General features: G+C 42.3%; 1 protein-coding gene and 1 long non-coding RNA gene across 9 annotated transcripts in view; one reads left to right on the top strand and one right to left on the bottom strand.

Moving 5' to 3' along the window:
* FRMD4B (FERM domain containing 4B) overlaps window positions 1-24,310 on the top strand; it is a 318,608-nt gene that overhangs the window by 61,133 nt on the left and 233,165 nt on the right. The window lies entirely within an intron of this gene.
* The window catches only part of LOC109279026 (uncharacterized), a 64,184-nt gene that overhangs the window by 7,196 nt on the left and 32,678 nt on the right, over window positions 1-24,310 (bottom strand). The window contains exons 2-3 of one of the 2 annotated variants that reach the window (XR_008420656.1): window positions 17,737-17,825; window positions 6,600-6,706 (exon numbers count right to left, since the gene is read on the bottom strand). This is a non-coding gene — a long non-coding RNA (uncharacterized LOC109279026). The remainder of the gene's footprint in view (window positions 1-6,599; window positions 6,707-17,736; window positions 17,826-24,310) is intronic. The other variant, XR_002085961.2, reaches the window with a different exon arrangement.

The raw sequence follows: 24,310 nt of genomic DNA, 5'->3' as shown, positions 1-24,310 counted from the left end.
CAGCAGGTTATCTATTCACTTTCTTGATGGTACCCTTTGAGGCACAGAAATTTTTAATTTTAATGTTGTCTGATTTATTGAAATTCCCTTTTTTTGCTTTTGCTTTTGGGATCATGCCTAAGAAATCTCAAAGGCACTATGATTTACCACTGTATTTTCTTCTAAAAGTTTTAGAGTTTTTATTTTAAATTTAGATCTGTAATGTACTTTTAGTTATTTTTTTGTTTATGCTACAAGATAGTGACCAAATCCATTATTTTTCATGCAGCTATCCACTTGTCCCAATATCTGTTGAAAATATTATTCTTTCCCTATTGAACCATGTTGGACCCTTTGTAGAAAGTCAATTGACTATGAACATTAGAGTTTGTTTCTAGGCTTTCAGGAGAATGTATTTTTAATGCATGGCATCAAAAATGATGGCATTTTTCTAACATGGGGTGAAACCTTCAGAAAGCCAAGCTCTGGTGGAGGAGTAAAGCAGCTGGTAACTGTCAGATAAATTCTGGATTGAAGGGGCTTCATTTTCTATGGCTATAAAATGAATTTATGGATGAAGACTCTGGTATTTCTTACTTACAGTACTGGAAAGAATCTTAAGCAATTCTTAGACCCTTGATAGGACTATATCTTAACCATTCTTGACAGGGCGGTATCTATTCTACAGTTCTTTTTTTTTCTTTTCTTTTCTCTTTCCTTTTTAGTCTTAAAATATAAGCTGGGTTGAAGAGATGAGATTTAGAGATTTCAGTACACATGTCAATTGGGTGATATATACAACAATGTGAATAGAATAGAGTAGAATAGAATAGAATAGAATGTGTAGATACTTGAGATCACTTGATCACACAAATTCAAGGGCAAGGATTTTTCAAGTTAGAAAGGTTTTGAAGTACGCTGGAAGAAACATAGACATTGGGCCTTCATCCTCCAAGATTCATGCTCCCCTCTAAAGCCTTTCCCTTGGGGAATTTCTTCCTGGACCATCCCCCTGTGGGATAAACACTCCAAAATACATCAGTGTCCCTGGACTATCTCCTAAACTCAGGCTCCAAATGTCCTCCTGGATATTTGCACTAGGACACCTACTAATACTGAAGATCCCAAACAGAAGAGTTATCTCTGGCATCTTCTAAGAGGAAACAGTTTATCAGTCTTGTGGATTTATCCATTGCTGCAGGTCTTATCTCATCCATGAGATTTCCATTCCTCTGGCCTCCAGCTGAATCTCCTGACATAGGGCGGTAACTTTCTGATCAGACACTGCCCGTGGAATTTCCTTATCTTCCAGATAAATTGGGTTAATTTTGTTGGAAAACCTCCTTGATTGCCTCAGTCTCTGGGTCCCTAGATCTTCTTTGCCGATAGGATAACACCTAAGCTTCATCGCTTAAACTTCAGGGTTTTTGTCCACCTGGTCTTTCGTTTGCTTTCCAAGCCTGATCTCTGACTTCTTCCATACATGAGTTTGTCTTCTGACCAAACTTATTCATTGTTTCCTGGACATGCCTTTCCCTTTTTTGCTTTGGGGTTTCATTCATCCTTTGCCCTCCACATAGTATATTTTTTACTCTTTTCCTTCTCCTTATAGAAATATCCCCTTTCTTTCAAGACAATACAAATCCTCTTTCTTCTGGTTAGTTCAGAGTTCAATGATGGCTTCAAATCTCAAGCCTTAATGGCTTAGTTACATGGTGGAGATTGCAAACTGGCAATCCATGGGCTGAATCTAGTTTACAGATGTTTTCTTTCATCCATATGATGTTAATTTTTTTTTTTTTTTAATTAGTTGCCTGCAGTTAAAAACCTGAGGTTTTACATTTAGGAGAAAACAAACAAACATACAGATTTCCAGCCAACTCGGAAAAATTCTATTCCCACGTGGCACCTATGTATGTTTGCTCTCTTGAGCTGTCCCATTTAGCCAAGATGTGTGTGTGTGTGTGTATGCCAGCACCACTGCTCTGTATTTGGTTCCAGGCCAAACCTCCTTCACTGAGGTATATCCCCCACCCCAGCCCCTGTGGAAAGTTGACTGGGCACTTAGTCCTGTAAAGCCTTATGTTTCTTCTTTAAAGAAGAAATCTCTCTTCCCTTACTCTTCGTTTTTTGTGTATTTGTCTTGGACCCTCATTAAAATGAAATGCTCATAGCATAGTACCTCCCATGAGATCTTGTCTGTGACAGATACTAAATAAAGGCAGTAAGGTGATTTTTAACCTCTCATTTCTTGCTCAGAATATCCCACCCTTTGCTTAAATGGATTTAGGTAGTATTTTTGAAAGACCTGTACCACAAGGGTATAGAAGAGGAATCCTAATGAAGAATTAGGACCAAAGAAAAAAAGAGAGTGCAATAAACATGGTTGCCATGATTTCATATATAAAGAGAAAACAGGGCTAACATATATTTTATTTCAAGGAGAACCAAATCTGCAAGCTGAACCCACAAAAGGCTCACTGAGCAGTGTTGTGGTTTCATTATTTATGTGTTGGATGTAACTGGCTTTTATTTTCAAATGCATTTTCTTTCAAATGAAATAATCAATTCAGGGCTCGCAATAAGGTCATCATAATGGAAATTAAGTCTTCCATTTTATTTCGGTTGATTTTAAAAATAACTATATGGATCCACAGTTGGCTAACATTTATTGCTTTTATTTTTAGGAGTTGGCAAAGCAATCCTCTATTTTTCCACCAACAGTTTCCAGGTTTTCTTGTCTTCTCCTCCTCATGAAGCTTACCAGCATGAAATGCAGGGCAGTGCCCCTTTGGTGAGCAGTTCCCAAGACGGTCTCATATTTTTCAGTGTTTTATCATTAATGTGAGGTGAGGCAGTTCTACAATCCATTTGAGGCTTTCCATTAGTCCAGCACAGATACTTGGCAGACTTTCCTTCTACTGTGGAGTCCACACTATCCTCTTAGACTAAAGATTTTAAGAGGAAATCTCTTTAGGGCTCTAAATCCTTATAATCATGACTGTCATTAATGGAAGCACTTCGTAAGGGAAAATGTTGCCCTGAAGAAAAGAAGCTCTTAAGACTCGAAGCTCTGACAGAGGTCTCAGAATACCGTGGTGCTCTTTCCCACCCAGAATATTTGACTGTTCCTCCCACATTGACGTGGGTTAAGAACATGGGATCTCTTTTGACCCAGGAACCTCACAATCCTACATGCTTAGTCACTAAAAGGGTACGTCCTGTATGTTTGCTACATCTGGTACTACCACTCATGAACTTTTTCTTCTGCTACCTTTTTTAAACTCAAAAAGAATTTCTAAGATAACTTTACATAAGTACTATAAAAGGACTACCAATACTCATACCCTACAATTGAACATTACTAGAGTATTAACGGCAATGAAAACACATCAGTATTATTCAATTCTGTCTCAGTCCTCCTGCCCACCAGAGGGCTCTCTTTTCACTCTGTACCACAGGGGATAGACTGGTTTTTGAGAGGGACTCAACACATAATAGCACCAAACTGAGACTGCCTGAGGGCTATTCAGAGGGGTTAAAAGATGATCACAAAAGAATACATTTGTTTTTTCTAAATGTTATTTATTTATTTGAAGGGGGGAGGGGCAGAGGGAGAGAGAAGAGAGAGAACCCCAAGCAGGCTCCATGCTGTCAGTGCAGAGCCCAATGCAGGGCTGGATCTCAAAACCATGAGATCATGACCGGAGCCGAAATCAAGAGGCGGATACTTAACTGACCGAGCCACCCAGGTGCCCCAAAAAGGATAACTTTTTACCCTGGGATGCAGTGTTGTTTCGGGGCCCCTCTGGGGTTCCCATGACATCATCTCAAGCAGTGACACAAGCCCCACACTTGAGCAGTCCCTGAACAGATTTGGCTGTTCCTGCCACCGCTAAAATATCTCAGAAAATGTTGGTGAAAGCTTTTATCCTTAAGTTAGAAGAAAATTGCTTTCAGTGAGCTTCTAAAAACAACAACAAAAAAACAAAAAAACAAAAACGCCACTGTGAAATGCTTGCATGGAATTTGTTCTTTAAAGAAAGATGTTACAGCAGTGCCCCAGAACAGACTGGTTTAATTTTCCTGCCTCCTTCCTTCATTTTTCCCCTTCCTACTTCCTTCCCTTTTTCGCCCTGTCCTTTCTTTCTCCCTTGTCCTTTCTCCCCTTTCCTGCTTCTCCTCCTCCTTCTCACTCCTTGTTAGTCATGTTCCCAGAACACACACCTGTGGGAGTGTGTTTTTTATCATTAAGCACAGGAGCAGACACACTTCACATATCTCCAGGGTATGACCTTTAATTCCCAGTTTACCTAATTCTGTGATATTCTTAGGGCTGCAGAAAAGCTCTTAGCAACAGTGCTTCTATAGGGTATTTGTCAAGTGCTGTATCTCACTGCAGCTTTTGCTCATCTCATCTTCTAAGAAAGCAAACTAAAGTCTAAGGAATTGAACTTGGGCATTGAACTACAGGTTCATGTGGCTATGTCGGCGTGAGCAAAGCCAATATATGCATGCTCAGTGATTTCTGAACCCCATGTGGTGTTTTTCCCCTAAACAGAATTTCAGCTTTTTTTTAAATTATTTTTTTAATGTTTATGTATTTTTAAGAAACAGCGTGAGCTGGGGACCGGCACAGAGAGAGGGGGACAGAAACGGGGATCTGAAGCAGGCTCTGTGTTGACAGCTGCGAGCTCGATGCGGGGCTCGAACCCACGATCTCACGTGAGATCATGATTTGAGCCCAAGTCAGACGCTCAACTGACTGAGTCACCCAGGCACCCCCAGAATTTCAGCTTTTAAAAGAATTTGTTTCATTTATTCAATCAGTTGTGTCTTCGGCATTATTTTAGAGAAGCAGTTTGCATAAAAATCTAGTCAACATTTGTTGGATTTTCTACTCAGCTCTACTTCAGTCTCCTTCTTTTGGGAATTGCCTAGCCAAGCTCTATTTCCCTAGTTGCTGTAGGAGCAACCATGTATACAGCTCCCTGGTTGCTATAGGAGCAACCACTGTATACAGCTCCCTATTTGCTGTAGGAGCAACCACTGTTTACAGCAGGACCCTGTCTCTTTTGACCCTTGGTTTGTCCAGGCACTTGACTCTAGGGAGACCAACTGGAGCTCTTCCTGGGTTCCTTGAACTTGGTACCCTGAAGGTTGAGGTTTTTCTCTTTCCAAGGACTGAAGTTATAAAAGGTGAAGCTTGGGAGCCCTTGTGTTGTTTGATACGATATAGCCCTGTAAATTTATTTTTCTTTCTTATGATTCTCTTAACATTTTCTTTTCTGTAGCTTACTTCATTATAAGAATATAGTATGTAATACATATAACATGGAAAATACATATTACTCAACTGCTTTTATATTATCAGAAAGTCTTCTGCTCACCAGTAGGCTACTAGTAGTTAAGTTTTGGGAGAGTCTAAAGTTATCTGTAGATTTTCAAATGTGTGAGGTGGGATTGGCGCCCCTAACCCTGCGTTGTTCAACAGTCAACTGTAATAGTCTCGCCCCATATTACAGATTAGGAAGCTGAGTCCCTGAGAAGTTAGGCAATGTTCTCAGAATCACCCAGTTAGTAAAGGGAAGAACTGGGATTTGAACCTATGATGGTCCAGCTTATTCGTTTTCCCAATTTCACCATTATAACCTCCCTACTGACATTTCTTTGATTTTCTCTTATTTGTGTTAGTTGCTTTTTGTTGTAAAGGATGGACTGAAGATGGACTAAAATGACTGGCAGTCTCTCTCAGGATTTATAAAGATGGAAGGAACCTGCCAGGGCACCTGGGTGGCTCAGTCAGTTAAGAGTCCGACTTCAGCTCAGGTCATGATCTCACCATTTGTGAGTTTGAGACCCTGCATCGGGCTCCGTGCTGACAGCTGAGAGCTTGGAGCCTGCTTCAGATTCTGTGTCTCCCTCTCTCTCTGCCCCTCCCCTGCTCTCACTCTGTCTCAAAAATAAATAAACATAAAAAAAATTTTTCCTTCCTGGATGGAAGGAACCTTCCAGATTAAGTTCTCCAAACCCTAACTTATTTTATGGATCAGGAGCTATAGCCTAAGAAGAAAGGGTACATGCCCAAGGTCACCCAGCTGTTGTAAGGCAGTCCTGTAACTTGAATTTATCTTCTAGCACCCAGATGTTTGCTCTTTCATTCAAACACATTCTTTTGGTCTAAACTAAAAAGCCACTTTCTTCACAAAACCTTTCCAACCCTTAGACTGGATGAATTGCTTCTGCTGTGGGATTTCCTACTACCCCTTCTTTCTCCATTCATAGCATACCATTCCTGGCTCATGTGCTTCTGAAACAACCCATCTGCCCCATGAGATAGTAGCCTCTGTGAAGGCAAGAACCCTTTGTGTCTTGTTCACTGTGGCCTCTTCAGTGGCATATGCTTAATGTGCCAAAATGGCAAATCCCTGCATAAAAAAAATAGCACATGAGACCTGCAGCAGTGTTCTGGTGTTGAAGACAATGGAACTATATGGTATTAGAATATATCTTCCAGTTGTAAATCTTTGGTTTTTGCTATGTTGAACATTTGCCGTTGTAATCACGTGTGTAGCATTTAAACTTGTAGCTTTGGCGTCAGAAACGCTGAGATGAATTACCAGGAACCATGTTTCTTTCTTCCTTTCATATTAACTTCGGTTTGCTGGTTCAGGGTTCTGTCACATGTACATAGTAGTCCCTAGCAGGTACATGAGCCAAGACCACACTAAACATGAGAAAGCGAGAGGAGAGAAGGTAATTCTGACCATTATATAAATTACCGGTGGTCTTTAGCATTTGCATATTGGAAGAAGACTGGAGTGACCCAAGTGAAAGGTTGGAAACAAAGAAGAGAAGTTATATGGCAGGATGGGAAAAGCCTAGGGAGAGAAGCTGGCCTAAGGGCTCAGGCTTGAAAGATCAATAATATTTTGCTGTGGGTGTCAATGGAAAGAGCAGCCTTCTCTTTGTTGAACTGAATAGGTTTTCTCCCTTTTGACTAAACGTTGTGTTGGATAACTCCTTCAAATCTCTTGCCTAGAGTTCATCTTCTTTTTCCCCTAAATTTTCATGTCACATTCAGCAGTATCAAATTGTCATAAATTACACAAGTTTTCAAACTCATTATTAAAAAATACTCCACATGCCCGTGCAGCTGGATTACAAACCATCAGTTGAGTTTCCAACAGACACAAAAACAGAAGAGTTTTGGAGAAATGGAAATATATGTACTGAGGTGACTCTAGAGAAAAAGACAGATATGGCTGGGGATGCAAATTAGGGTCACATGCAAGATGACTCTGTGAAAGCCATACCAGGTGTGGGGTTTTCAAGAGATTATCATATTTCAATCCCTCCAAGTTCAGAAGGAGGAGTGAGGTGGGGATCAAGATACGAGCTTTACTGGCAATGAAGCCACGTTGTAGACTTGAACCAAAATGGTCTACATTATATTCCATTCCCATACCTGGGCTTTGGAGCCCAAATTTGGGAAGAGTTGAGGTGGTATAGTGGACTCTTACCCAACTAGTCCGATTGAATATTGGAACTTGCCTCACCCCTGTCAAGTCCAAGAGTAGGACAGGGAGGGAGAATATGCACACTTGTTGTCAGTATGCAGTTTAGGAGTGGAAAAGGTGAAAGAGAGCTGAGGCTGTATATTAATGGTTGGTCTTCTCCCATTCTTACTAGGTAAATTACTCCTGGAGAGAGAGTCCCAAGTTTTTTCCTCCAGCCTTCGTCTCTTTTAGGGAGCATCCTTTCTCCTTTACTTAGAACCATAAGCAATGGTGTTAGTGAGAACAATCCCTCAATAAAGAAGTCAGATCCCAAATTGCTCCTATTTTTGAGATAATGTATGCAAAGGACATTAGCCAAAAATACAATTTCCCAAAGACTCCCTTCAAGGCTTGAAAATGCGAATACAGCCACTAACGAGTATGGGCAAAACTTGCAGTCCATTTGGCGGTCTCTATTCCTGATGTGTCTGGTATGGTAATGCAGTGGCCTTCTGACCCATGGCAAGTTCCTAGTAAACATCATCTTAAACCTTGGCTGGTAATTTGAGGTAGAATTTTCAAAATAATGTCTATCTATACAAATCTTTTTCCAAGGAATAGCGTCATTTGAAATGAAAAGCCAAACCAAATGATTTAGTATTTCTTACAAGCTCTTTAGGAGCATGCTGGAGAAAGAGACACATCTTGGCAAAACAATAGCCTCCCCTACTAATGTAAATATGATTTCCATAATGAGCCGCGTGGTGGTGCCTTCCTGATGTAATTGCAAGAAGCCTCTTTGGCCGTGTGGAGAAATTTTATTTGCTACCACAAATGATAAACTTGTTTTCTGCAAAAGTAACTTCTTTGGGGAATACACATCAGAAATATTCCCATCATTTGGAGTCTTTAATGTGTTTTGCAGCTGAGCGTCTTGGGGTATATTTCAGCAAACCTCTGAACAAGATTTTCTGATTCCATCCCACAGAGAGCTGTGCTGTACTGCTATTAATCTGAAACATTTGCTGCATCACAGCAATTTGGTGAAATTATAATTGAAACATGGTGCTTGACCCGGAGGGGACCATGGAGAAAGGGATTTGCTTTGGTGGCTTCTCATGCATCATTTAAAGCCTGCTGCCCCGGAATCAAAGTCTCGCTTATATCTTAACTATATACACTTTATTGACAGCTGCTGCAGCCCGGCTGCAGAATACTGTGCTTCTTGCCAGCCCTGTCATTTTGTTCGGTTTGTCTGTCTTTACTTTTCCATAAATTGGATTACTCTGATTAATAACAAGATTGTGAAATAAGAGCTTGTTATGGGATTCTGGTGACTATCAAGCAGAATATAATTAAACCACAGTTATGCAGTCTAATTGAGGAAAAGACATTTGGAATTAAGGGAAGTTGGCAGTGTTTAGTTATTAATTTCATGTGTACAAGGTAATAAACTGGACCGGCATAGGATTACTGATTGTTGGAATCCTTCTGAGCTCAACCTAAAAAGAAGAAATGAAATGGATGAAGTAAATAGATTCTGTTATGTCATTTGGAGGAGTGATCAAGAACGTGTCTTTTAAATCCTGTTTACATTCTGAAGTTGTTTTAATTAAAAATTGTCAGTTGAACCAAATCAATTAACCCTCCCTGTTTCTGTAACAGAGGCTGCTGTCTGTGCCCCAGTAATTCCTTTTCCTTTTTTTTTTTTTTTTTTTTTAAGTAGTAATAGAACTGGACATATGGCCACTCAGAATCCTGTTTACATTTCTCAGCCTTCCATGCAGCTGGTTGTTGCCATGTGACTATGTTCTGGCCAGTGAGATGTGACTTGTGCGATTCATTTGGGGGTTGTATCTTTAAAGGCGTCGAGTGTCTGTATCATCTCTGCCTTCTTCACAGTGGCTGGTGGCCGTCTTCTTCCTGAGCAGCTGGCTGAGATGAGATGGAAGCTGTGGGCTAGGGATGGCAGAAAAAACGTGGTTCTGATGATTGTAGGGCCACCTTAGCCGGGACCACCTACGCAAATTCATCTATGAGGAAGAAATCAAGAAAGAAATCAACTTCTTTCTGGATTAAGCCAATCTCTTTTAGATTCCCTTTGCCACACCATCCTAAACTGATACCTTCCTCGGCCTTCAGAACCCAGACTGTGTAGGTCATAGGTCTGTATCGATGGAAAGTTAAGTGCTTCCAGCAGCAAATAGGAGCAACCCGGGCACACATGGGCTTAAACAGTGAAACAAATTTGTAACTCTCAGAACATCAAGTTCAGAGGTAGGGCACAGTTTTTGTGTTGCATATTTAGCAGCTCAATAATATCATTAAGGCGTCAATGTGCTTCTCCCTGTCCTCTGCCATACCTGATATGAGCTTACTCTTCAAGCCAGTCGCAGATAGGAGTGTTCCAGATCTGAGCATCATGTCCAGACAGGACAACATTCATAGGGAAAAGAGAGACCATTTTTTTCTGAGCTGCCTTGGGAGGGCCTAAAATTTCCCAGACGTATCTTGCTTCCCCAGCAGTCTTCCCTTCATGTTTCAGTAGCAAATTTTGACTCACATTCCTGACCCGGGCACTGACAAGGAAAATGAAATTATCCCTAAGGCAAACGGGTGCACCACAGGGGCTTGAGTAAGGCCTGTATCTCTAGCTGTGTAGAGGAAGGGGTTGAGAAAAAAAAGAACAAACCTTGGAGGTTACGACTGAGGAAATGGATGATGGGCAGGCCACCAACAGTGTGCACTACAAAAGGAAACATTATAAAAGGATCTGGAAAAAAATATGAATGAAAAGGTTTATACCGGAAATCTGCCGCAAAATAAGATGGGAAGGGGATGTGGATGGAGTACAGACAAAACAAGGCTATCCATGAGTCAATAATTGTTGAAGTTCATGGGGGTTCGTTATACGTTCTTCGCTGCTTTTGCATCTATTCGAAATTACCTGTAGGTAAAAAAAAAAAAAAAAAAAAAAGACTTTAAAACAAATAATCCAAGCAAAGCAAGAAAAGAAAGAGCAGCATGAGAAATTTTGCCTATTTTCATATTAGCAATAATGGGATCTAACATTTAAGTGTTTGCTCTTTGGCAGACGCTCTAGTAATCAGCATAGAATGGCATAGGCTAGGAAGGTAACTTATTTACTGGTGTGGCTGGCACTGGCAGAAACAGCTTCAGGCCTTGGTACGTGCATCCTTTGGTTGTACTTCTTCCACCTGTGGGCTCTCTTTGTGCTGTGGTCCCATTTTGTCAGCATCCCTCCCTTAACTGCGAGTGATACGTCCCAGGATCTCTAGTGGGACAGTAGCAAATGCGCATCCTCTATGCTTTTTTTAGTACATACCTCACTAGGATAAAGTTTAATGTACAAATTAGACATAGTAAGGGACTAACGGCAGCAATGATAAAATAGAACGACTACAAAAATATACTCTAAAAAAGGTTATGGGAATGTGGTCATTCTCCCAAAACATTTTATTGTACTGTACTCACTCTCCTGGTGATGGCGGGAGTGGGTAAGATGCCTACGCAATGAGCTCAGGTTTGAGTGAGTGACGGAGGCACTACCCTAACCCTAACTTCTAACCCTAACCCCTAACCCCTAACCCCTAACCCTTACCTTAACCCTAACCCCATAGGTTTCGGTTACTGTTGACTTTCCGACAATACGTCAAGAAGATCATCCACTTCAGGACCAAGGCTGAGTGCAGGTAACTGAAACCTCAGAAAGCAAATGCGGATGATGGGGGACTTCAGTAGTGGCAGCAGTAAGTCCCACGCTGGGATCCCATTGACGCAGTGTGAATCCCATACCCATGTCTAAGCCAGTCATGGCCAGGAGAGTGTGGTGCTCTGAGAGACCAGTCATATTCTCCCCCTGGAGCTGAGAGTAGTCTCATTCCAGCTCACATGCCATCGACTGGGAGAGACTAATTTCCTGTAAAGAGCATCAGGACAGCATGGATACTGGGCAGGCGAAAATACCAGGTGGCCATTGTGCTTATATTATTGTTTTTATTCCTACTAAAACCCCTGGGCACTTACTGTGATTACCCCCATTTTGTGGAAGAAAACCCTGAGGCTTAAGAAGTCAAGTGACTTGCCCACGGCCACATTTTTAATGATAAAACTGGGAGTCAAAGAATGAGAGTTTGATTTAGGGACCACGTGCCCTACTGTTTACAGTGAACGTCTGGCTATGAGTTTCCAAAGTCAACTGGCAAACAGTGAGATCTCATTAGTGAGGATGGTGCAGCATGGTGGTTCCAAGCATGGGTTCTGGAGTTAGATGGATTTGGGTCCAGACCACAATGCTCGCCACTCAGGTGCTGGGTCTCTTAATTAGTGCTCAAGGTAGTATTAGTCTCATGCCAGAGATGGGGCAAGTTGAGATCAGACGTCCTATGTGACTTGCCGCGATGCAGAGCCAGGGCTCTAGTCCCTGTCTCACTGGCCCCAAAGCCCAGATTCTTTCTGCCCCACCAGCGTGATTCACACTGCATCCACGACTGCAGGGGAGAGGGGTGAAGGCCAGTAAGGCACGTTCTAGGTCCTTAACTTTCACTTTTCCTGGGAAGTAGCAATTTAAAAACCTCTTTTCAAGCCTGGAATTCTACATCAGGTTTTGCTTTTTAACAGAATTCTCTGCCTTTCTGTTTATCTGTTTAACTTTGAATTATGGAAACGCCTAAATACAAAATCCATATATCTTCATCTGTGAACAACAAAATCCATATACAAAAGACAAAATATACATGATGGGCATCCCTGTACCCAGTCACCCAGCTCCAACTTTATCTCATGATCAACTGTGCTGTCTCAGTATTTCCATTCCCCCCTCATTGTTATTTTGAAGCAAACCTCAGATAGAAGGTCATTTATTTTGTAAATATTTTAGTGAGTATCTCTAGAGGGTAAGGTCTCTTCTTCCACAATGCCAATGTCACATCTTTAAGTTTAACAATAATTTCTTAATGGTGTCATACATCCAATCAATGTTTCCCTTTATGTTTGCCTCATGGATGATATATAATTTTTTTGTGGATTGTTTGAATCCAGATCCAAGTAGCATCAGTCCGTTGAGATTGGTTATGTCTGTAGGGCCTTCTTTTTTTTTTTTAATTTTTTTAAATTTTACATTTATTGATTTTTGAGAGACAGAGTGAGACAGAGCACGAGCAGGGGAGGGGCAGAGAGAGAAAGGGACACAGAATCTGAAGCCGCCTCCAGGCTCTCAGCTGTCAGCACAGAGCCTGATGCAGGGCTCGAATCCACGAACCGTGAGATCATGACCTGAGCCGAAGTCAGATGCTCAATCGACAAAGCCACCCAGGCGCCCTGGGCCTTCTTTGATCTGTCAGTTTCCCCTCTATCTCTTTTGTTTTCCCCTTGCAATTTATATGTTGAAGAAAGTGAGTTATTTGACCTGTAGAGTTGCTCACTGTCTGGATTTTGCTGATATCATCACTGTAGTATAATTCACTGGGTTCTTCTGTTAATTGCTCATTGGTTATTGGATGTAGGGGTTTGATCAGATTCTGGCTCAATTTTGGTTTTTCAAGAGGAATTTATAGATACAATCTTGTTCCCTCAGAAGCCTCATGGTATGGGAGGGGTCACTCTGTAATGTTGAAAGACATCAGAATAGTGGTTGCATAGGAGTAAGAAGAATGGAATGACCAGGAAGGGGCCAGAGGAACTTTCTGGGCTGATGGACATGTTCTAGATCTGGATGCAGGTGTGGGCTACTTAGATGTTTGTGTTTGTCAAAACTTACTGCAGGTAGATTGTGCTCAGTTACAAAGTAAAAACTTAAGTGCTGACACTTTATTGGAGAGTTCAATCCCAGGGACCAGGGGTGAGGCAGGGAAGGAGAGAAGGTGAATACAAACAAGCTGGCCATGGCTTTGTGACAAGCTGATCACTTGATCTCACAGGGATGTCCTTGAAGAAGAATTTACCATGCCTCAGAATAGTACAGTTGGAGGGAGGAAGTAGACTTTGCCTGACAGTACCCTGAGAGGCCAAGGGGGATCCATGGTCATGAGTACCTCAGCCTGTGGCTGTGACAGAGGCAACAGCACCTCGCTCTGCGCAAACTTTGTGAGCCATTGCAAGGGCCACTCAGACCAGATACAAGACCCCTGGGTAGATATTGGGTGATGCATAATTGACTCAGGGATAGACACACAGAGGTCATTTGCTATGGTTAAGGGTAAACCCTCCAGAGCCAGATTGCATGGGTCAAGATTCTGTCTCTGGCATCTACCAGTTAGGTTGCTTTGGGCACGTGACCTAATGTCTCTAAGCTTCAGTGTCCTGGTAGCAGATGCCATTGGTGCTCCGGGGCACACACACTGACAAAGCTCTTTGTGTCTTTCATCTGAGGAAAGTCATTCTCTAGTCATAGGAATGTGCTCCTGTAACTGTGGACAGGCCACATATGCAGGAGGGAGAGTGAATATCTCCAGGCATGACCCTCAACCAACACGGGATGGGAGCTATGAGATAAAACTGCTGCTTCCTTGTTCCATTGAGGGAGAAGTCGGAGGCATGCTCACAGAGCCTCTCAGAAAGTTCCCAGAGATTTTGAGCCCTGCTTATTCACAGCCATGACCAACTCGAAATGCTCTGTGTACTGGCTTCCTTCCTTTTCCTGCCTCTCTCCCTCACTCCCCTCTCTGTGCTTCTGGGAACTTGTCCCCCCCCCCCAAAAACTACTTATCCCCACTTCCTTGTCTCGGGGTCTGCTTTTGGAAAAACCCAACCTCAGATCATCAGCCATCAGCAAAATATTGTAGTGATCAATTGGGATAATATAGATAAAGCCCTCAGAGCAGTGTTTGCTTCTTAGTAACCATAAAATAAATGGATCAATTATTCTATTTTCCTTCAAGGTCACCACCAAGGATGACCGTTCAATTTATCATCCAGTTGAGACATGTTAGAGATGAAAATGAGTGCTATGTGAGTAAGAGACAACAGGTGAAAACTGACACTATCCCTAGAAAACCAGAAGGTATTGCCATGCGACAGCCATGACCTCAGCAGAAAGGAATTCTCTATACAAAGGAATTATAGCGCAAACACTATAAATGCTTCTCAACCGAATTGTTTCATAATTTCACATTATTATGTATTATCCTTTCTTAAAGTGAAGGCTCACCTGTATTGTATCACTTTAGTGCCCAGAAGGGATAATATTAAATTTCTCATTTGCAAGTTAGCAGTAGAATTGTCCCTTACAAAGAACTGACAAGGGATATCACGCACAGGAAGAAGTGCTTTAAGATCTAAACACGATGAAAAGAACTGTTCAGTCTTCTCCTAGAAGAGAATTGAATTTTGAAAGAGTAAAAACTTCATATGTAGGAGGCTAATACCCAAATGTGATGCGTTTGAAGGAATATTAAAATTACTGTCTAAATAGCGTTGACTTAGAATAGCTACTTCTCACAGTGAGTTAAGAAATGTAGAATCACAGCCCCCAGTAGGAGCTGGAAGGGGCCTTTTTGCCATCTAATCCGATGGTTCCCTTCTAGGTCATTGGGAAGAGCTTTTGTAAATATGCAGAGAATTGGTTCTTACCCTACGGAAGCCACACGTGGCCTACAGTGGGAGTCCTCAAACCGTGACCCCCAGGCAAGCTGGCCATATCCAGCCATGCTCATTTGCATATACATCATGTATGGCTGCTTTGACTACACAATGGGGGAACTGAGTATGAGCCCTTGGAACAGAGATCATATACAGCCTGCACAGGCTAAGATATTTGTTCTCTGGCCCTTTATAGAAAAAGTTGGTTGACTGCTGGCCTAGAGGATTTAGCTTTCCAGAAGATTCTGGTGCACAACCAGGGTTAGGAATTACTGATGACAATTTGTGTCCTTCATTTATAGAAACAGTAAGCTGCAAGGCCCAGAGAGGTGAAGTGACCTGCCCAAGGTTGCAAAGCCAAGACAAGACTGAGAAGCTTCTTACTGTTTAAGCCCCATTTTCCTAGCACAGAACCCTCTGTCTCTAATGATAATCCCAGCTTCTGTTAAAATTCAGCCTCTTCACTTGACCACTGTGGAGCTCAGCTGACAACAGTTTCCTGGCCGACAACATTTGATGATGAATAATACAGTGAATTGGCTCGTCATCTGGCATCATAACTTTCCCTCATGCCAGAATGCTTTCCTTTGTCACTGGTACCATCTGGATAGAAAACTGTATGGAATTTCCAACAAATGGCATTTGATAGACATGTGCCTGCCTTGGAAATCTCTGAAGTGAAAGTCTTGTCTAGCGTGACAGGGTCATATGTCCCGAAAGAGAATCATTTATTCATTCGTTCAAGCAATCAACAAAGCACTTACTGGGCACAATGCCGGGCACAGGGAATTTAGTGTCAGTCTCCATGGATCCTATAATTTGATGAAGGAGGCAAACAAACAAACAATAATAGACAACTCATTAACTAAATAGATAAGTATGTAGATAGAAATTGATGACTGGGATCTCTGTGAGTGTTGTAGATGAGACACACTACAATAGTAACAAAAAAAAAAAGGCAACAATTATAGTGCTTATTCAGCTCCAGGCACTCCTACCTGGTTTGTATGTACTGATTCATTTCATGTTCACAAAAGTCCTGTGGTGGTAGCTGCTGTAATGTCCCCCGTTGTACAGAAGGGGAAACTGAGGCACGCATTGGTTAACTGGCTTGTCCAAGATCTTATAGCTAAGAAATGGTGAAGCCAGGAGGTAACTATAGACAGTCTAACTCAAGAGTCCCTAACTACTGTGTTCTGTGCCCCCAGTAGAGGGATGCAAACCTAAGAAAGCGCCTTTTAAGCTGATCTGGTGTCGGGGCACCTGGGTGGCTCAGGCGGCTGAGTGTCCGACTTCAGCTCAGGTCACGATCTCGCGGTCTGTGAGTTCGAGCCCCGCGTCAGGCTCTGTGCTGACAGCTCAGAGCCTGGGGCCTGCTTCGGATTCTGTGTCTCCCTCTTTCTCTGCCCCTCCCCCATTCATGCTCTGTCTCTCTCTCTGTCAAAAATAAATAAACATTTTAAAAAAAGGCTGCTTTAAGCTGATCTGGTGTCTTTAGCAATGCTGGGTGCATAGATAGTGAACGTATGAATGAATTAATTAATGAAGGTATAAATATACCTGTATACATATATATGTATGTTCATAAGAATTATGTCTGGCATAAAATGAACTGTTTTGAGACCTGCATTACCCGTGCTCATTTTCTTCCTTTCGGAGTGTTTGAGCTATTACCAACTATTTCAGCCAAAACACTCCTGCACTCTCATATGAAAGGTGAAATGCAATAATTAGATAGAGCTCATTAAATCAGTTAAACTATTCTGAAGTAGGAACCAGAGAACCATAATTTAGTAAAATGTTTGAAGTATTAGTATGCAGTGAGAATAATAAAAATAAGTCAAACTTACAAGATTGCTACAAGAAAAAAAGGCGATCAATCATAAACAGAAGCCCTGAAACTGTATTTATTGCCTTTACTTTGCATACACAGCATTGTGCAAAAGTGCATGCATTTGGGAGGAATTGAGCTGATTCAGATTCTCGGGGAGTGCGCATGCCCTCAAGGTTTCTAAGGTTCTGATTCTCTGAGGCTACTTTGGGGGAACCAATAGGCAGGCACTCTTTAAACCAATTTCAAGTGGCATCCTTGTGAAACCAAAGCTGTGGGTCTTTGAAACAAGTTAGAGTGCTTTTGCCACCGAGTAGAAGAGCCACACTGTCCCTGGTTAACAAGAACAGATTCTATCAGCCTCTGATAGCAAGGATGTTTCTCGGAGCCATGTTTAAATCTTTATGGCCAGCTTTGGTCTTCTCAGTAATCAACACCCTGAAGGTGTCCAAGCACCTGCTCACTTCTGGGGATATTTAACTCATATGAGATGAAAGGAGAGAGTGTTTGCTGAACATGTATTTTTTGAAATCTTCAAACCTTTACCGTGGTTTGCCAGCCGAACACATCTCCACATTCCTTGTTCTGTCTTCGCAAACAGCGAGGATCAAAGCCTTTTCCCTCTCTTTGTCTAACTCCACTGTTAGGGCCCCGTTTACACGGTGTCCTCTCAAAAACCTCATGCTGAATCATCTCAGACTAGGTTAGTGAAGGCCTGCAGAATATGCCACCCCAAAATATGCTGCTTTGGTATATTAATTATTTTTGAGCTGTAGATAATTGTAAGGCAGTGGATACAGGGAGAGGCTTTCTCTGAACTGCCCTTACCTGCCTTAAGACAAGTTCTCTTGAAAATTTTTAGCTGGCATAGATGCTTCCCTGGGAGTTTCACCAACCAGGGAAGATGGTCTTCACCACTGCAGAGAATGCAGAGGAGACTGGAGGTCAACACCACACCCATATAGACTTTGTCACAAACTCTCATACCTCCTCGTGAGACTACCTCATACCTTCTAAGCACCCATTCATGTTTCCTACAAATTATTTGCTGTTCCTGGAGGAGCCTCCATGCTCTGCCCCTTTCCCTGCTAAGATGATATCTAAGCCTGAATTCTAAGCTACTTCTTTGAGTGACTCGTTTTTCCCTGGGTACCTCCCGTGTTTGCCTGAGGTATACCTGTTAATAAATTCTGCTGGTTTTTCTCCTGTTAATCTTTCATTACAGGGGTCTCTGCTAAAAATTCAGAAAGAGGAAGATTATTTTTCCTCCCCAACATTAATCTTTCTTATATTTTCCTATACTCTCATAGTATAGTGGGCTTGGTGACTGTTGAAGCGTCTTGTGTCTTCCACGGGTATAGACTGTGTTTCTGCAGTTCATTTTGCACCTAGTGTATGTGTGGCCCAATGTAGAAGCCTACTAAATAGATGTACAATGAGGGAATGTATTCTAGAAACGGATGAACTCTGTTTCACACCATCTTTGAGAGCTTTCTGGGGCTCTGTGGTATAATTCTTTTTATTGGTTTTATATTTGCTTATGAGCTCTCTTAGTTTGAGTTCCTCTGAAGCAGAATCTGAAACAAGATTTTGGGTGCAGGAAGTTAATTTGGGAGGAGATTTCCAGGAAGAGGGAGAGAAGGAAGAGGGGAAGAAGGGAAGGAGAAAGAGCCAAGAAAGATGGTCTCTCTGGGCAACTGGTGTTCATCTCTGCCGGGATGCTGGGACCCAGAAACTGGGGCATTTATCCACTGATCCCTCATTGTTGGAGGTTGTCCCCAGGGACGTTACCTTCTGCTACCTGCTTTGGAGGCAGAAAAGCAGAGAGGTACACATTTGATGAATGAAGTGGGAGCTGTCAGCATTACCAGAAATGTCCATCTTGGCTAAGACTAAAACCAGGGCAATGTGATCGAGGTGGGAGACCCTACAAGTGTCCGACTACTAAGTCAGAAAACCTCTTCCCTGAACACATTTTGTAATCTAGATAGAAATGGTGCACTGTGCTTTGGAAGGAATGAAGTGGATTATTGAAAAAAAATTTTAATGTAAAGAGAAACTATCTAGGTCACAGTGGGGACCAACATTAATACTTTTTTAAGAAACGTGGCCCTGGGTACTACCCTCTCCGCCTTGGCCATGTTTTGGTTTTACTGGAATGCGATAATAATAGGGAGTGTGCTGAAAGGGGTGCACCCTGTGACACCAAGAAGATGTCCCCTTGCCTGGTGAAGCCTGGGAAACAGGCTGCTGCTATTTATGTAGACTGGAACTTTATTTTTGCTGTCTTTCCTTTCAACATCACTTATCTTCTGTTTTTTATTGTGTAAGTAAAGCATGTTTATGCTGGAAAATTTAGAAAATGTAACAAAGAGGAAAATAGGAAACAAAAGCCATTATTATATTTCCCTTGCCTCAATACAGTTAACCTAAACCTTTTTTTGCATTTCTCTTTCAGTGATTTACCCAATCATTACAAAAATGTAACCATACTTCATACCACATTTAACATTTTTCACTTATTGTGGACATTTTTCTTTTTCCTTTTTTAAAGTAGTTTTGTTTTCAGTTTATTTGGAGAAAGAGAGGGAGAGAGAGAGAGTGGGGAAGGGGCAGAGAGAGAGAGAGTCTCAAGCAGGCTGTGCACTGTCAGTATGGAGCCTAATTCCAGGCTCAATCCCATGAACCTGAGCTGAGCTGAAATGAAGAGTCGGACACTTAACCGACTGAGTGACCCAGGTGCCCCTCTTTCTCTTTTTTTAAAATGTTTACTTATTTATTTTGAAAAAGAGAGAGAGAGAGAGAGAGAGAGAGAGAGAGAGAGAGAGAGAGAGACAATGAGCAGGGCAGGGGCAGAGAAAAGGAGAGAGAATCTCAAGCAGGCTCCATGCTGTCAGCACAGAACCTGATGCAAGGCTCGATCCCACAAACCGTGAGACCATGACGTGAGCTGAAGTCAAGAGTCAGACTCTCAACCGACTGAGCCACCCCGGCACCCCTGTGGAAATTTTTTTATAGTGATAAATATGGATAAGCAATTCCTTCCCTCCCTCCTACTCCCCTTCATTCCCTCCTTCCTCCTTTCTGGCAATCCTTCCTTTCTTTTGTAAAAATAATTCTGATTTTTGTTTGGTTACAAATATAATTTGTGTTCAGTGTAAAAAAATTGCACTTATACGTATATGCATGCACACATGTATACAGACAGACACACACACAGATACACACATACATATATGTAAGACCACTCAGAAAGAACTACCATCTAGACCAAGGGTCAGCAAACTTTTTCTTTAAAGGGCCAAATAGTGAGTATTTTCAACTTTTTTTGGCCATGCAGTCTCTGTTGCAACAACTCAACTCTGCATTCTAGTGCAAAAGTAGCCATAGATAACGTGTAAAAGAATGAACATGGCTGTGTTCCAATAAAACTTTATTTACAAAAACTGGCCACTAGTCCAGGGACTGTAGTTTGCTGAGTTCTGCTCTAGGGAAAAATAGTAATAACATACTTCCAGAAATACATGTCTTTTTTTTTTTTTTTTAACAAAAACAGAATCATACTACATAAGCTACCTTGTATGTATTTAAATATTTATGGGTGTCTGTTATGTGCCAGCTCATGGAAAGTAGTGTAGACAGTGGTGAATGAGATGGCCAGAGACTCTGCTTTCATGGCGTTTATTGCAGGGGACACACTGTGAACGCAGTAAGTGCTCTGAAAGTCACGCGGGTGGCTGTGTTAAATGCTTTCGTGTATCATAACTTTTGCTACAAATTCCCTATTCATGGGTGTTTAATTTCCTTAATTGCTTCTGTTGTAGATTACACGGTCATAAGAATTCTTGGAATTAAATCTTTATGAAAAACCATCATTTTTTACTTAGGCTGAATTCCTTAAACTGGAATCGCTGAGTCAAAAGGCATACGATTTTTTTTTCAGCCTTTTATTTGCTAGGCATTGCCAAACTACTTTCTAGAAAACTTACACCAGCTTAGACTTTCACCTGGGCTGACCTTTTTTCTTTCTTACTTCCTTTGTGCAACAAATTGAGTTTCATGAATCGACAAAGTAAAATGAAAGTGGCGTAAATCTAAGCCATGAAACAGAAATGAAGAGATAGGGAATCGTTTGAGAGAGAGGAGCCCTCTTTCAGATGTTTTGTCTCTGGGGACATCCTGTGATTTGATCCCTATATAATGGTTAGAATTAAATCTCAGAGGTTCTTTAGAGCTAGCGGACATCAGTTATTAACTGCCTTCACTATGTGCCAGAAACTATGCTCAGCCCTTCATCTGCCTGATCGGAATTAAGCCTCAGAACAAAATTGAGCTGAGAAGCTACAAATGGCCTGATGGTGGAACAGGACCATGACCATATCTCTTTGAACTAGAGGAGAAATCTCAAGCTGGCAGCCTTGTGGTCAGTTTTCTTTGGCTCACACAGTGTGGCCCCGTACAGTGTGTAAAATTTTGTTGACATAGGTCCAACCATTTTAAAACTGGAAAATGTCCCATAAAATCCCTTCTCAAGACTTTGCAAAATTTGCAAGATCGAGGCACACCAGGGTCCCATTCCCGCTTGCTGAAAGTTGAGTGTGTCAGAGGGTTTGCTCCTTCTGCACTGGGACTTACATTCCGGTAAAGATATTATTGAGCTAAGATTGGCAACCCCTCTGAATTCCATCCTCTTTCAAACCAGTAGTGACTTTACTGTTGGGGCAGGGCAGAGGTGTGGGGACAATGTGTGTCCTGCCTCCTCACCCAATCCACTCCTCTTATGTAGTTGATTGCCTGAGTTTGTGGTCGTACTGTTAATCACTGGGCTGTGGAAAAAGACAGGACTAAGGAGACGGAGGCTGATGTAGGTCCAGCCACCACTGCGACCCATCATGGGCCCTGGTGGTGGGGACACTTGAACTGTTAGGTGAGGGCACACCAGCTGTTGGGGGACAGTGGGCAAGATGACTCTTAGTTTCTCGGCTTCTGCCTCTGTCCTCTTATGTACTTCTTTTTCATTTGTGCTTTGTTCATCCTCCAGATTCTTTTGTCATGCATGTCACCACCATACTTGGCCAAGTGGAAAAGGTCTCTCTACTCCATCTCACCTTAGAAAATAGACTTGGCCATGAAGGGCACACAAGGAGTCAGACCATTGTCTCCTCCCCTTTCCTCTAGTATCTCTCTGCCAAATGGCACTCCCCACAGCCGGGCCCTGTGCCCACCTGTCCCCTGCTTGGAGCCCAGGCACAGACTGGTTTCCTGCTAGGAATGGTTCTGGCATTTGCTTAGCTCGTAACTCTGTATGGCTGGAGAAAAACTGGGGCTCTGCAGGCCTCGTGGCTCTGGGAGCCAGAGCTGGGCTATCTCAGGTCTTTACCTGGCATTGTATTTATTTGTATGTACCTGTATAGAGCCATATTGTGCAAAGAAGAAATTGCTGTTACATATATGTGCTTCCCATACCCTAAGCAGTATGCCAGGTAAGGGGGTGCCAGGAAGGAAAGGACAATCTGAGAGTCTGAAGGTACCAGCAAAGAGTAAGAACCAAATCTGAGTGCGGTCCCTGCAATAGCAGGAAGTAGATTTAGGGACTCCCTGGGGCCAAAGGAGCCAGGAGAAGGAGGCTTCTATAAGGTGCTGCAGCAAAGTCTCTGTGCCAGGAGGGGGCACATTCCTGCCCCACTTCCCCCATGAGCCCACCTGGCAGCCTCTGTCTTCAGCAAACTCTCTCATCTCCAGATTTCTGAAACTGCGCTCTCCAGTATGGACGCCATTTGCCACGTGCAGTACTGAGCACCTGGAAGGTGGCTAAGCCAAGGTGAGCTGTAATGGAAGTATAAAATACAAAGACTGCTCAAAGACTCTGTACGTGCAAAATATCACATTCATAAACTCATAATGGTCACATGTTGAAATGATCATATTTTGGCTATCTTGGGGTCATATATGCTACTAAACTTGATTCTGTCTGCTTCTTTTTACTTTTATTAAGAGGCTACTGACGTTTGAAAATTACCTATACGCCCCTCCTTTGTGGCTCATGTTCTGTTTCTGTTAGACGGTCCTATTGTACAGCGCTCCCTGACTCAGCCACGTCAAATGTGCTTCTTTCTGGCTTCGCTCTGTATTTGTTACACGCAGGCACACTCACACATATGTGTGTGTATTATGTATAATAGAATAGATACTCTCAGTCTCCCTAGGTATAAGACAGGACTCATGTCTCCTTACTCTGTGTTTTATCACTGTCTGCCCAGGTGCCCCTTTTGCTATTAGACAGCCAATGCATGTTTCATAATGATGCTTTTATGCATTTGACAAATATATATGGAACCACTACTCTGGGCCAGGCTCCCCTGGGAACTTGGTAAACTTTCACTCAATATCTGACCTAATTCCCACAGGGTAAGAGTTATTAGCTTTGTTTCACAAATCAGGAAACGGAGTAGAAAGTTGGAAATGACTTGCTCAAGATCACCTACTGTGGCAGGAAACAGGATTCCAACACGCTTTGGTCTGGCTCCGAATCATGTCTCCTTTCCACTTGAACATGATCATACCGCTGAGGATTCTTCAGGCCAGGCCACTTGCCCCCTAAACCCTGTCTTCTTATGTGTCTATACATACCTATTACATGCTTGTTAATGGTCTATCTTTCCCAGGAGACTTCACAGGAGGATAGAAACTACTCTTCTGAGCAGTGTTGCATCCCTGGGGCCTCGCTCTGTTGGACATATGAAGGAATAAATGATAGTCCCTTCTCCTCCCCACCATTACAAAACTCATGTTGATTTCCGTTTTCCCTGGAGAGGTTACAGATAGGCATAAAACTCTATAGCCATTTTCGCAGCAACTGTAATGTTGTAAACATTCATTTTGTATTTTATTTATTTAGAGCTCCATTATGCAAAGAAAGAATCATTTATGTGAGAGTCTGGGGAAGTAATCTCTCTTTCCCTGCTGGTCCCTCTTTCCGCACGTTACGTTATCTCAGACCAACATGACAAAACCCAGGCACGTGTCTTTTGTCAAAATGGAATGTGCATCCTCACAACAGCTGTGTGTTAGATGTTGCCAGAGCCTTGGTACCAACCTAGGACTGTGGGCTTTTCAAATGATCTCGGCATAACTTACTCATTATGGAAGTGGCGAATGGATTGTAACACGCCAAGGCCACTTAATGGTGATAAGACAGGAAACCATCCTGCCCACCAGAGAAGAAAGGCAGCCAGGCATGAAGAGAGGAGCATCAAGCTGTAAACCATAGGAGTGGTCACTGGTCTCAGCTTTGCCGTTGACTCTCTCCCCGACCTTGGATGAGCCGTGATTCCTCATGTTGTGAACCTTAGTTTTCGCATCTATTAATTCGAGGACATTAAAATAGATCAGAAAGGATAGC

Source organism: Panthera pardus, unplaced genomic scaffold (genome assembly GCF_024362965.1).
Source record: "Panthera pardus isolate Hobbes unplaced genomic scaffold, ASM2436296v1 HiC_scaffold_8, whole genome shotgun sequence".
NCBI lineage: Eukaryota > Metazoa > Chordata > Mammalia > Carnivora > Felidae > Panthera > Panthera pardus.
Note: the sequence above shows the minus strand (reverse complement) of the source record. Positions and strands in the feature narration are given on the sequence as shown.